General features: G+C 42.0%; 1 long non-coding RNA gene across 1 annotated transcript in view; it reads right to left on the bottom strand.

Moving 5' to 3' along the window:
* Window positions 1–1,942: 1,942 nt before the first annotated feature.
* The window catches only part of LOC115067646, a 28,984-nt gene continuing 18,198 nt past the window's right edge, over window positions 1,943–12,728 (bottom strand). The window contains exon 3 of the long non-coding RNA XR_003847023.1: window positions 1,943–2,850. This is a non-coding gene — a long non-coding RNA (uncharacterized LOC115067646). The remainder of the gene's footprint in view (window positions 2,851–12,728) is intronic.

The raw sequence follows: 12,728 nt of genomic DNA, 5'->3' as shown, positions 1-12,728 counted from the left end.
AGATAGTAACTCAGCTTAGAACTGGGAAAATGAACAGCAGACCCCAATCTTATCTAAAGGAATAGTGACAACTGATTTCTGCTAGATGAGGAACAGCTGACCTTCCTAAAACAAAGGCCTCTAGATAGGCTGAGTATTTTCACCGGAGGGCAAGTAGTGGGGAATGGCTGGGGGGTGCCGACAACATAGCAGACAGTATCAGGAATATCAGAGTATAAGAGCTCTAGTAGGGGGAGGGAGGCTATGGGAGGGTGCTATCTGGGAAGTGGGTGTAAAAACATAATTTAAAAAAAGGAATTATGCAATATTTAAATTTTATCTTTTGGTTGTTTTGCTTAACCTCTGAAAGGTTTATCCACACTCTGGCATGAAGTTGTCTGATGTGTTTTATGTTTCATGAGCCAGTGAAAGAGGAATAAATGGCAGAAAGAACAAGCTAATTTGGCAGTAGGAAAGTAGCAAATCAGAAGTGCACTGGGCTCATCTTCCCACACGGAGAAAACACCTTCCCTCCAAGGCAAGACTGAAGGCAAAGAGCTGAAGATACAGAGAAATTTCTGAAGAGATTCTATGGAGTATACAAGACCTTGTCAGGCAGGCTTGACCTTAATGAGATTAGTTCAGGGTCTGCTCCTGACAGGATGGAGACAGAGGTGGTTTAGAAACTGGAAGAGGAAGTTTAAACATCAGGATAACTAAGCCATGATATTTGCTATCAGTGAGAGAATTAATATACCATTTTTTCATAATTTGGGGCTTAAAACAACATCAAAGTAGGCCAAAGGTTAACTCAGATTTTAATATTTCAGGAGTAAAAAGCAAAAGTTCAGCTCTTCCTTCGCTGCTGCTCAGGCCAGTATGTTTCCACTGCTGAGCTTGTCCCTCTTCATACTCAGCCTCTTCCACTTATTTCCCTGAGCTTTTAAAATTATGTTCCTTGTTTTCTAGGGCTTTAAAATGGCAGCATGTAAATTTTTAGTTATTTATTTTTCTTTTTAATTTATATTTTACAAAAACCACATCATACCTATAGATGATTATATCATTTGAATATACTGTATATGATTATATTGTAGAATGCTAAGCCGATCACCATGTTGTATATTTTGTCTTTTTTATATGAGAAGAACGTTAAAAATTTGTATGTTCACACTGGCCATTGTAGCTTACATTTGCATTCAGATCTGAGAGGCTGAGACAGGAGTGTGGCCGCTCTCCTTTCGCCGTGGGCACCACCTGTGGCCACTCTTCTGCTCGCACGGTGCTGTCTCTGGGCACCGCTCCTCCGCTGGCATGGGTGCCACCTTGCATCTGTTCTCCAATTGCATGGCGCCACCTCCAATTGGACAGGCACCACCTCGGATCACAGTCACTGCCTCCGATCACACGGGCGCCACCTCTGATCGCCCAGGTGCCACCCTTTGCTCATTGGCGCTGCCCTTTGCTCCTCGCTGTGGCCGCTCTTCCGCTCCCTCAGTACTGAGGCTGCTCTTCTGCTTACCAGGTGCTGTCTCTGATCATGGCTGTTTCTGCCCAGTCCCCAACCCCAGGGCTGGTGAGGAGACTGTGTCAGCAAAGCCGCATTCAGACACAGGAGACCTGATTCAGTGATGCAGATCCAGTTTATTACAGAAGAGTACAAGCTTATATGGGGTGGGGGTCCAATCAAGAAGTTACAACTCAGATCTTTGGCAGGGCTTTGTCCTATCATAACATCAGGAGTCAGACACCTTATTAGCATAAAAGGTTTCAGGTTACTTAGGTTCTGGTTTCCTGTATGGGGCTTGGATTCCTGGGAATCACGTGACCCAGGCTGTTACACTATCTAGGTGTTGCAATTTGGAATCTCAAGGGTGGTGATTAGGGAGTGGTGAGCTCTAGGCATCAGTCTCATGATCTGCCAATGGGAGCAAATGTCACAAGGAGTTCCTTGTGGCTCCAGTAGTCCCCTGTTGCCTCGGGCCTGCTGTGTGACTGTCATTAAGACTTTCACTCTAGGCTCAAGCCTGTCTCCCACACAGGAGGACTGCTGTGAGTTTAGGACCAGACTGGGTTACAAAGCGAGCTACAACTCAGCCTGGGCTATATAGAGTGAGACCCTGTGTCTACAGAACTAAATGAATAAATAAATAAATCTTCGGCAGCCTTTTTCAAGTACATAATATGCTGTTTTGAACTCTGCAGTCACCATGATATAGTAAAACTCTCTTGAACTTACAAAAGAACCAGAGTCCCTTGTATACTCGTTTTGAACTCTACTTATTTACAGTGCTGAAAAGGAACTTACTGTGCATTGCAAGTGTAGTCCTCATTCTGCAGACTCAGCTCTGTACTTGAAGAGGAGGTTTCAGATACTGTTGAAAGCTACTTGGTCCTGCCTCCTTGGTGGACCAGACAAGGCCATATTTTCTTAGACACATTCATCTAGATGGCCTTCTTGTCTACTGTTAATTTGCATACCTGCTTCACATACCAACAAATGCCTCTAGAATCTATGGTGATTTTTTCCTTCCCTAAATACAAAGTGAGTACAAGGGACGTGGTTCTTGTGTGACAGGAGCAAAAGGTTCCTTTTGTTGACACATTTACAAACAGTAAAATTCATAAATTATAGCAATTGGCTGCTCTAAATGGCTTCCTTTACGTCCTATATTCTAACAAATCCAACTTATACTTTTCTTAATAACAAATTTTGTTGCTTTTCTAAGAAACACCCTCAAGAAAATTGAAGTATTTGATCTTTAGTGCTGGGTGGGAATGTCAAGAGTTTGAGGTTCAAAGATTTCCACATTGAAGACTGACAAGATGTTTCTTCTTTTTGTTCCAAATCTTGTGTTTACTCCAAAGTCTCTAGAAGAAATAGTGTTGAGGACAATGATAAATCAACTTTTCTCTTTCCTTTCTATTTTCCATTCTTTTTCCCACTTGTGTATTCCTCACACCGAGGAATCTGAACTAACTGAGTCGCTTTATCTTCCTACCCATTTCTGTTATGAATGCCTCAAGGGAAGCCTGCATTTTAGTTACAATCTTCATCTCAGTAATTCATGTTTGATTCCTTCTTTAAATTTCTAGACAAATCATTCTTTATGACCCATTCACCAGAGAAGACAGCTGAAAGCAAGCATGGTCTGAAAGCTGTCTCACAGTTACCTCTGCCCTGTTGAGTCAGTGTGCATGCTGTGTGTTGGGCTGGGGAGTAGGGGTGGTGGTGATAGAGATGAAGAACAAAGGAAGGAATAGTTAGGGAGGAGGGGACAGCTCTGCTTGACTGTGAGCTTGCTCTTTCTCATTTCAGAACACCTGGCTTGGAAGAAATATGGTTCTGCTCACTTAGAGTTTTCATTCACATAGAAGAAGCACAGCTCTGTTTCTATGTAGAAGAAATTAAGCCAGGAGGACTGTCAAACTTAATGAGGCCCCATGGTCCTTTCTGACCACCTAGATAGAATCCAGACCTGTCACTCATCTTTCCAGAGCTCCATAATCAATACATATCTCAGCTTTGCCCTGTCTACCCAGTGAATTTGTGTCTTTGAGGTGCTTGTCTTTTCCAGGTCTTTCACCTGATATGTGTGATGATACTTTGGAAGGTGTTGAGAGGATTAATGAGGTAGGGACTCGGGTGGAATTCAGTGGCAGAACCTGTGCTTAGCATGCATGAGGCCCTGGGTTCAATCCCTAGCACCACAGGAAAAAAAGGAAAAATATACAGAAAATACCTAATGCATTAGCTGTAGCCCCAGCTGGCCTGGACCTCACTATGTAGACCAGACTGGCCTAGATCTCACAGAGATCCACTTGCCTCTGCCTCCCAAGGTGGTGTGCCACAACACCAGGCTGAAAATAAGAGTCTTACCACCTCCCTAGCAGGTTGTTCCTTCCCACCCCCCACCACTACATTGTGTTCTGTGATAACTTTAGTTGCTAAGATCAGTGTGCTTCAACTCAACTATCAGATAGAATGGGATTCTTAAGTTTTCCTCCAGACTAACCTGGACATTTCTGTTTCTTTTGGGTTCAGAGAAAACTGAGCAACAGAAAAAGGAACCAGAGCACAGTTTCATAAAACAAGAAGGAGCTAGAGATGTATGGAAGAAAGACTGAGGAAAGATAGGACCACAGGATCTGAGCTGATTTCAAGTTCTAGGACAGGTATTATAAATACACACACTTAGAAATTCACATGGAGATGTATAAGCTTATGTGGAGACAGGTACTTCGATGTCTCATACTGCTTCCAGCACTAAAACTAAGACCTTGTGGAAAGAGCTTTGGGAAATATGTAATTATTGATTTATGATTTTAAAAAATATTTATTTTTATGTGCATGAGTATATTACCTGCATGCAAGTGCACTCATGTCATGCAATGCCTGTGGAGGTCAGAAGAGAGTGTCTAATTCCCCTCAAATTGGAGTTACAGACAGTAGGTCACCCACCATGTGGGTGCTGGGAACTGAACCCAGATCTCTGCAAGAGCAGCCAGTACTCTCAACCACTGAGCCATCTTTCCCATCCCTGATTTATGACTTTTATGGTTCAACTTCATTTTGCAGTCTTATGGGTTAAACCCAGATATGTTTTCAGCTGAATGAAAGGAAGAAGGTTCTGACAGATCTGTTAAAAATACACTGATCTATGGCTGGAGAGATTGCTCAGTGGTTAGGAGTGTGTATTGCTCTTCCAGAGGATCTGAGTTCAAGTCCCAGCACCTATTCAGCAGCTCACAACTGCCTATAACTCCAGCACTGAACACATTTGCACAAAACCACACGTATTTACACATAATTAAAAACAAAAACAAAACATCCATCTAGCTGGGCATAGTGACCCATGATTTTAATCCCAGCACTCATCCCAGTACTCTGATCTACATAGTAAGTTCCTGGACAGATGGGACTATAGGGTGACCCTGTCTCAAAAAGCAAAAACCATTGATCTGTCCTGGAGTAAACCAAATGTTTACGTACAAGGATGTTGAAATAGAGGCTGTGCCATAAAAAGAAAAAAAAAATCCTGGTACACTAATGCCCAGGTCCCAAGTTTCCAGTTAGAAAGACCTTTTCTGAATCTGAGCATGGTCCAGTACACCTGTAATGCCAGCACTCAGGAGGCTGTGACAAACTGGCTGTGACCAGTTTGAGTTTGAGACCAGCCTGGGTTATATAACCTGATCGTGTCTCCAATAAATAATAAAGACTTTGCATGTTAAAAGTGAGCATCCCTTGCCAGGCGTGGTGGCGCACGCCTTTAATCCCAGCACTCGGGAGGCAGAGGCAGGCAGATCCCTGTGAGTTCAAGGCCAGCCTGGTCTACATAGTGAGTTCCAGGATAGCTGGGGCTACAGGAAGACCCTGTCTCAAAAAGACCAAAAAAAAAAAAAAAGTGAGCATCCCATCAGGAAATGGCAAATAATGTTATAGTCTGGGATCCACAAATGCCCCAAACAGACAGGTGAGTCTGGAGAAAGAAAGAAAGATTTATTACAGCCAGGCTACACAGCCGGGCTATACTCTTTCCTAGAGGGTCTGAGTGCAGCACCAAGCCTAAGCACTCTGGCTCTTTTTATATTGATCATGTTGCTAGGCAAGCAAGCAGAATACAGAAGCCAATCACTGAGTGTTAAGCTTGAGCAAACAGTATCAAGGAAATACATAAGAAAATACAATTTTCCATCCAAACTCCCCACCTGCACGGAACTAGCTTCCTCTTCTTTCATAAACAGACACTATCAATCTTATCGTTATTCTATTTTGTCTTTACCAGTCAGTCACAAAGTTCCCTCTAGAGGGGGGTTTGTTGTATAGCAATTGTATCTTAGGAACCTCTAAATGTTGTGGGATACTTTTTGTACAGAGAAACTATAACCAGGAGTGAAAAGTTTAGGCTCCCAAGCATATAGGTAGAGAGTCCCCTAAATAATTTCTATTCTATTAAGCAACAATTACTATTTTTCAGAAGCAAGCCAAGCATAACCTACAGAAGCCATAAATCAGCAGTTAGCAGGAGCACTCTAGGACATTCTGACCTGTTCCCAAGATGACCAAGGTCCAGCTTGCATGTGTTCCCATATCCAGGGCCAACTGCCTGATAATTTCAGCGACTATAGTCAACCTAAACTTTAACATAGTGTAGCTATGGTCAAGAAGGTACCCTATTACAATAACCTTTATTATCTGGTTAACATAGTAACCCCAGAAACTGCAATGAACCTGCTGATTCTTCTTAGAGGAATATTTTAACAAGTAACCTTAGAAAATATGTGCATTTGAATGATTAGCAAAGACACATGGGAAGATGCTGACTCCTTGTTTGAGTGAAGCTTGGTGAGAGTGGTGATTCCCAGACCTTTTACCACAACTGCCACTTCCATTGCTGTCTGGCCTCCATTCCTGGAACCGCTGGCCTGGAGTGGACTTTTTTTTCCATATGTTATTTAATATTTTTATTTTAAGTGTTATGTGTATTGCCTGCGTGTAGGTAAGTGCACCCGTGTCGTGCAATGCCCATGAAGGACAGAAGAGGCTGTCGCATCCCCTGGAACTGGAGTTACGGACAGTTGTTAGGTGCCATGTGGGTGCTGGGATTCAAACCCGGCTCTTCTGAAAGAACAACCAGTGTTCTTAACCACTGAGCCATCTCTCCAGCCCCTGGAGGTGGAGGCAGGATGATCAGGCAGGATTTCAAGGTCATTTTGGGCTGCCTAGGGGAGCCTTGGGATAGCTGGTCTATCTTTTAGTCATTCAGCAATCTTTGAGCACTTACAAAGTGTCAGGCTTAGCCGGGCGTGGTGGCGCACGCCTGTAGTCCCAGCACTTGAGAAGCAGAGGCAGGCGGATCTCTGTGAGTTCAAGACCAGCCTGGTCTACATAGTGAGTTCCAGGACAGCTGGGGCTACAGGGAGACCCTGCTTCAAAAAGATAAAAAAAAAAAAAAAAAGTGTCAGGCTTGTGGGCACTTAAAATATATCAGTGAACCAAAAAGATGAAGACTCCTGCTTGGTGGGTTTATGAGGTAGATTATAATGTATTAATTAATTCAACAGTATTTAGGGAGTTTTATAAGGTGGTGAGAAAACATGGAGCAAAGGAAGGGGAAGGGAAATTCTAAATAGGGTGGAGTGGGCCTAGCTAAGCATGACACAGGGCGGTGGTGGTACCCAGCACAGCTTGAGAGGGTTTTGAAGTTGAGAATCCTGTAGAATCTTCACAGGCAGGAAATTCTCCAGCTCAGTAGAACTTGGCAACAGTGTTCATGTGGTTTTTCAGAATGAAAAATTTGTTACAAAGTCATGGAGGTGTGCACCACACTTCTAGAAAGTCACTGAGATCAGGCAATGTACCGGCACAGTCAGATTCCCTACATGGAAGCCTTGAGAGGCCACTGCATGAAGCCATAAAGGCTGAGTTGAAAGGAGAGCCCAGGATGTTAGAGATGGCAGGACCAAGAGATATATGTTGGGCAAAGTTGTAGGCAGAGTAGAGCAGCTAACACAACACAGAGGCTATATGTGCTGAAGGTTGCAGGACTGAAAGGCTGTAGCTACCCTATACTCTTGGAGCACCGATGATGCCACCAAGACCCACATATAGTGGACATGAAGCTGCGAAGATTGATGTTTGCCTTGCTGGGTTGGCCTGGTTTTTCCTCACTATTCCCTATTCTTCCCTTTTGGAATTAGAATGCTTATTCTTATGTTATCGTACACTGGAAGCACATAACAATTTTAGTTTTACAGGGACTCAGAATTGAGGGATTGCCTTCAGTCTCAGAAGGTAGGTTTTTGAACACTGTTGAAAATGTTAGAACTGTGGGGACTTTTGAAGAAGAACTAAATGCATTTTACTTTGGGATTGAGCATAAGACTTCAGGGACCACGGTGAAATGTTATGAGTTAAAGGTGATGTGGTTAGATGTCATGTTGACAAGCAGTAGACTTGTGATGGTTAATCTTTGTTCAACTTGACTGGATTGGAATCACCTTGCAGAGTCATCTCTGGGCATTTTAAGACACATCCTAAATGTGAAGGGCAATAGTCCACAGATTGGAGTCCCAGGCTAATAAAAAAGGGGAAAGGTGAAGCCATCTGTCTAATTTCTGAGTGCACACATGGGACCAGCTGCCCACACTCCTGCTGCCATAGCTACAGACTTTGTAGGTGCCAAGCCTTCCTTGTCATGATGGACTATACTATCAAACTGTGAGTCAATCAACCCTTCCTTAAGCCACTTTTGTTACAGCAAAGAGAAAAGTAATCAAACACTATCACACTTTTTTCAAATTGTCTGAAATCTATGAAGAAAAAAGGGGGGACAGGACGCTAAAGACAATAAACCATTTTTTCTAGATGTGAAAGATCTCTCACTTGTTTCTTCTTAGTCCAGTTCAGGTGTTCATACCCTGCCTTTCCCCATCCATAATGCCTTTCCAACATCTATTACTGACTCTAAAAAACACCCGTCTTATAGGTACACCTTGCACATGGAATCAGGCTTAGAATGCTTGGCTTTGCACACAAACACCTGCCCTCCTGGCCCAGGTGACCTTCCTGTCAGACACTCTTGCCTTCCAGCTAGTCTGGACTCATGCTGTTTCATGCATTTCTGATGCTTCGGAGTCCATCTCACAGGGTACATCTACCTCCCTGTCTCCAGAGTGGCTGCCCCACCATTGCTCAAGATCAGAATTCATAGTCACAGAATTTCATTTATCTGAGGGTGGCTTAATTTTGCTCCGGAACTGGAACTTGAACAGAAATAGTGTCTCCATTATTTCACATCATCTAAGAAATAATAATTATGTGGAAATTTTTATTTCAGGTACGAGAATTCTATTGCCTCACTAAAAGCATTGTATAAACTTTGCAATGATGTGTACTTTAAAGTCATGCCACAGGATTCCTTATGTTCCCCTTGATGATAGAAGTTCCTGGTTGTGTTACCAGTGATAGTAATTCTAAAACATCATCAAAATCTCTGTCATCTTTTTCCTGTCATAAACAGCATGTCATCAACTCAATAACTTTTTTTTTTTTTTTTGTTTTTTTTATACATATAACTTTTTTTTTTTTTTTGGTCTTTTTGAGACAGGGTCTCCCTGTAGCCTGGCACTTGCTATGTAGACCAGGCTGGCCTTGAACTCACCGAGATCCACATGCCTTTGCCTCCTGAGTGCTGGGAATAAAGGCATGCACCACCATGCCCGGTGAACTCAGTAACTTTTAACAAAGCATTCCCACGACAATTTCAAACCCAGAATCTTTCTTGGCACTGCATGTGAGCAGGTGTCAAGGGCTCAGCTAAGTCCCAGCAAGTTCCTGGTACTGAATGTAACAAAGACACATGTTCCAGCTCAAGGAGTTTACAGGAAGAGTGACACAGAACATACCTATACTTCATGCTTTATCATTTGGGTTTCTGCCAGTTTCTTTTTCCTTCTGTTTTTACTGAGAAAGGGTATCCTATATCTCAGGCTGACCCAAAACTCAGTATAGAGCTGAGGATGATCTTGAGCTTCTGGTTTTCCTGCCTCTCTCTCCCCAGTGCTGAGACTATTTGCATTTACCACTGTGTTCACTTTATGTATGCCAGGGTTTCATGCATACTGGGTACACAATCTATCAACTGACCTACAATCCCCAGCCCAATCTCTACTAGCACCTTCAGCAAAAATGCTGAAGGGAGCTTCCTGACCTCACATGGTAAGGGCAGATAATACTAACCTTGACAAATTTTAACTTTGCTGGTCAGGAAACTGACTTAGTAAGGGGCAGTGCTAATCCTCTGCCTTCTTAATTGTTTGGGCTTATTACAAATAACAGTTAGTACTACAGGACCTAGCCCCCAGTGAAACCTTGGTGAATACATGCCATGATGACAAGGCCAACAGAGAGAAAGTCAATTTCAGCTACATTGCTCTTTCAGGGAAGTATGAAAATCATTTCAGTCAGCAGTTTTCCTTTCACCTTCCCAGTTTGTTGAGATGAATGGCTTTCTTTGCTACTACAAGTATCTGACCTGGATGACAATCTACCAAGAGAATAAAAGGAATTACACAGAAAATTGGGAACAACCCAAAACTCACATGGCGTGCCTTAGGGTAATCCAGGCCAGCTGTTTTACTTCATCCTGACTCATCACAATTCATATAGATCATATTTTCAAAATACCTCATAGGCCACTGCAATCACTGCAAATTATAAATTTTGGGGGGAGGGTCTTTTTGAGACAGGGTCTCCCTGTAGCTCCAGCTATCCTGGAACTCACTATGTAGACCAGGCTGGCCTTAAACTCACAAATACCTGCCTGCCTCTGCCTCCCAAGTGGCACTGGGTGTGACAAAATTACTATATCCGTGAGTGGAATAAAGGAACACTGGAAAAGTTTGTTTTTTAAAAGTTTCAAACTTTGTGGGGGCGTGGCTGGAAATGGAACGTAGGGTTTCTTCACAAAGGCTAAGTACACATTCTTCCACTGAGCTACACCTCCATCCCTAATCAAACACTGTCTGATTCTTTGGTGGGTCAATATCCTAGGTTCAATTCATCTTTTTCTTCTCTAGACTATTTCTAGTTTTTTTTCCACAAGGAATTAGAAATTTCAGGATTATAATAAAGTACCTCATAATTTTGAAATGTTGACAATAAACTAAGCAAAAACAAGGTTTAGTTGTAACTCAACAGCCAATAAAAACTGTAGTATTGGCTGTGGAAATGGCTCAGCAATAAGAGTATTTGCACAGAGCCCTGAGTTCTAGACCCAACAAGATTTCTAGCCTCCCAAGCAAAAACAAAGTTATAGTGTTGATGTATGAAAACAATAGTAACATTTAGTAAAAGGACCTGAATTTTTTTAAAATGTAGGTAAATTGTCAAATTCTATTATTCTTAAAATATTGTTTACAAGCTTTGATACTTTCATACATGAGTATAATATATCTTGATCTTATGAAACCCCAATTCCCCCTCTTCCTATTTCATGAGGACACCCACCAACAGATTGTCCTCAATTTTCATGTCCTCTCAGTTTTTTGGTAATCCTCTGAGTCTACTTAGTGCAGCACACCGGGATGCTGACTACTGTGTGGACTTTATTTGAGCTTGTATAGGTAACCATAGCTGCAGTGAGTTCATGAGGGCAATGGCCCTGTCATGTCTAGAAGACAGCATTTCACAACACTCCTCTCTACCTTCTGGCTCTTACATTCTTTCTGCTACCTCTTCCAGAAAGTTCCCTGAGTCCTGGGGTGGTTGATATAGATGTCCCATATGTGGCTGGGCACTCAACAGTCCTTTATGCTCAGCATTTTCACAAGTTATTATTATTATTTATTATGGGGATTTTGAGACAAGGTTTCACTATGTATCCTAAGCTGGCCTGCACTCACAATTCTCTTTCCTTTCCCTCCCAAGTGCTGGGACAATAGGCATGTACCATTATGCCTGGTCTAACTGTAGAACTTAGGAAAAGCTGCATAGAAATAAAAGAATGCTGGAAGAAAATATAAAAAACTGTAAGTTATTTTTAGTTTCTGGAATTATGTTTGATTTTTGTTACCAAAAATTTTGTAAATAAAGACCCGGCACAACATTTACTCTTCAGTTATGCAAATGGCAAAAAACATTTTTAATGGCATAGAGCCAGGCAGTCTAGATGGAGAGGCAGAGACAGAGGAATAGCTATAAGTGGCAGGCTTAGGCCAGCCTTAGCTTCACAGTGAGACTCTGTCTCAAAAAATCAAAAGACAAAAACAACCCAAAAAAGGATACAGAATGGTACAAACAGTATTGTCTTAGTTATATAAGAAGATGCACAAAAAGAAACTTAGGAAGCATATCAAGGTACAGTCACCTTGAGCAGTGAGATGATTAGATAATTGTCCTGTTGTAAAAGCATTTTGCTATATATGTTCTGAACTCTCTACAGAGAACAAGCAAAACACAAATACTAACAATTAGTGGGAAAAGGGTGTTTGTGGTTTTTTTTTATTAAAAGAAGCATTTCATTACAACAGCATTAACCTATTCAATAACATTTTTTTGAGCTAGGGTACATCTCTTTCAAAATTGGCTGTACATTTCTAGGTTTACAGATGAATTATTATGCTTATATAATCTTTTACTCATTATAAACTCTGTAAGACATAAAATTAAATGAGGTTCCAACGTTTAAAAAAGATCTCCACTTCGTTGTCAAAACACACAGTTTCATATAGAAAAATTCATTCCAAGCCTATTGACATTGAGACGTTTTCACATGCATTTCTAATCTCTATATACATGACTATTACTGGTCACAGTCACCCACCTTCTGAGCTCCTCAGCATCTGAGCATGAATACAAACCCGTCAGGTAGACAGCCTTCCTCTCCTACTAGAGGCTCCATACTCTGCTATCCCTGCCACTGTCCACTGTGCTGTCAGCACCCCCATCCATTCCCCCCTATCTGCCCTTCTGGTAAATCTAGTCAGCCAGAGGTCCCTGTTCCAGGAGGATCAGCTGTTCCTCATCTACAGCAATCCATTGTCAGTATTCCTTTGGATACCGTTGGGGTCTGCTGTTCATTTCTCTAGTAGTATGATGGGTTACTGTCTGGACGAGCCTTTGTCTATCCTGGCCAACATCTCGACTGAAGGTGTCACCTGTCTGGCTTTGCTGTTTGTCAAGTAACTTTTAGTTATATATATGTATGCTCTTATGAAATTATATTGGCCCCTTTAATCTTTGA

Source organism: Nannospalax galili, unplaced genomic scaffold (genome assembly GCF_000622305.1).
Source record: "Nannospalax galili isolate Female #2095 unplaced genomic scaffold, S.galili_v1.0 scaffold527, whole genome shotgun sequence".
Lineage (NCBI taxonomy): Eukaryota > Metazoa > Chordata > Mammalia > Rodentia > Spalacidae > Nannospalax > Nannospalax galili.
The sequence above is the reverse complement of the archived record's forward strand: the minus strand, read 5'-3'. Positions and strand labels throughout refer to the sequence as shown.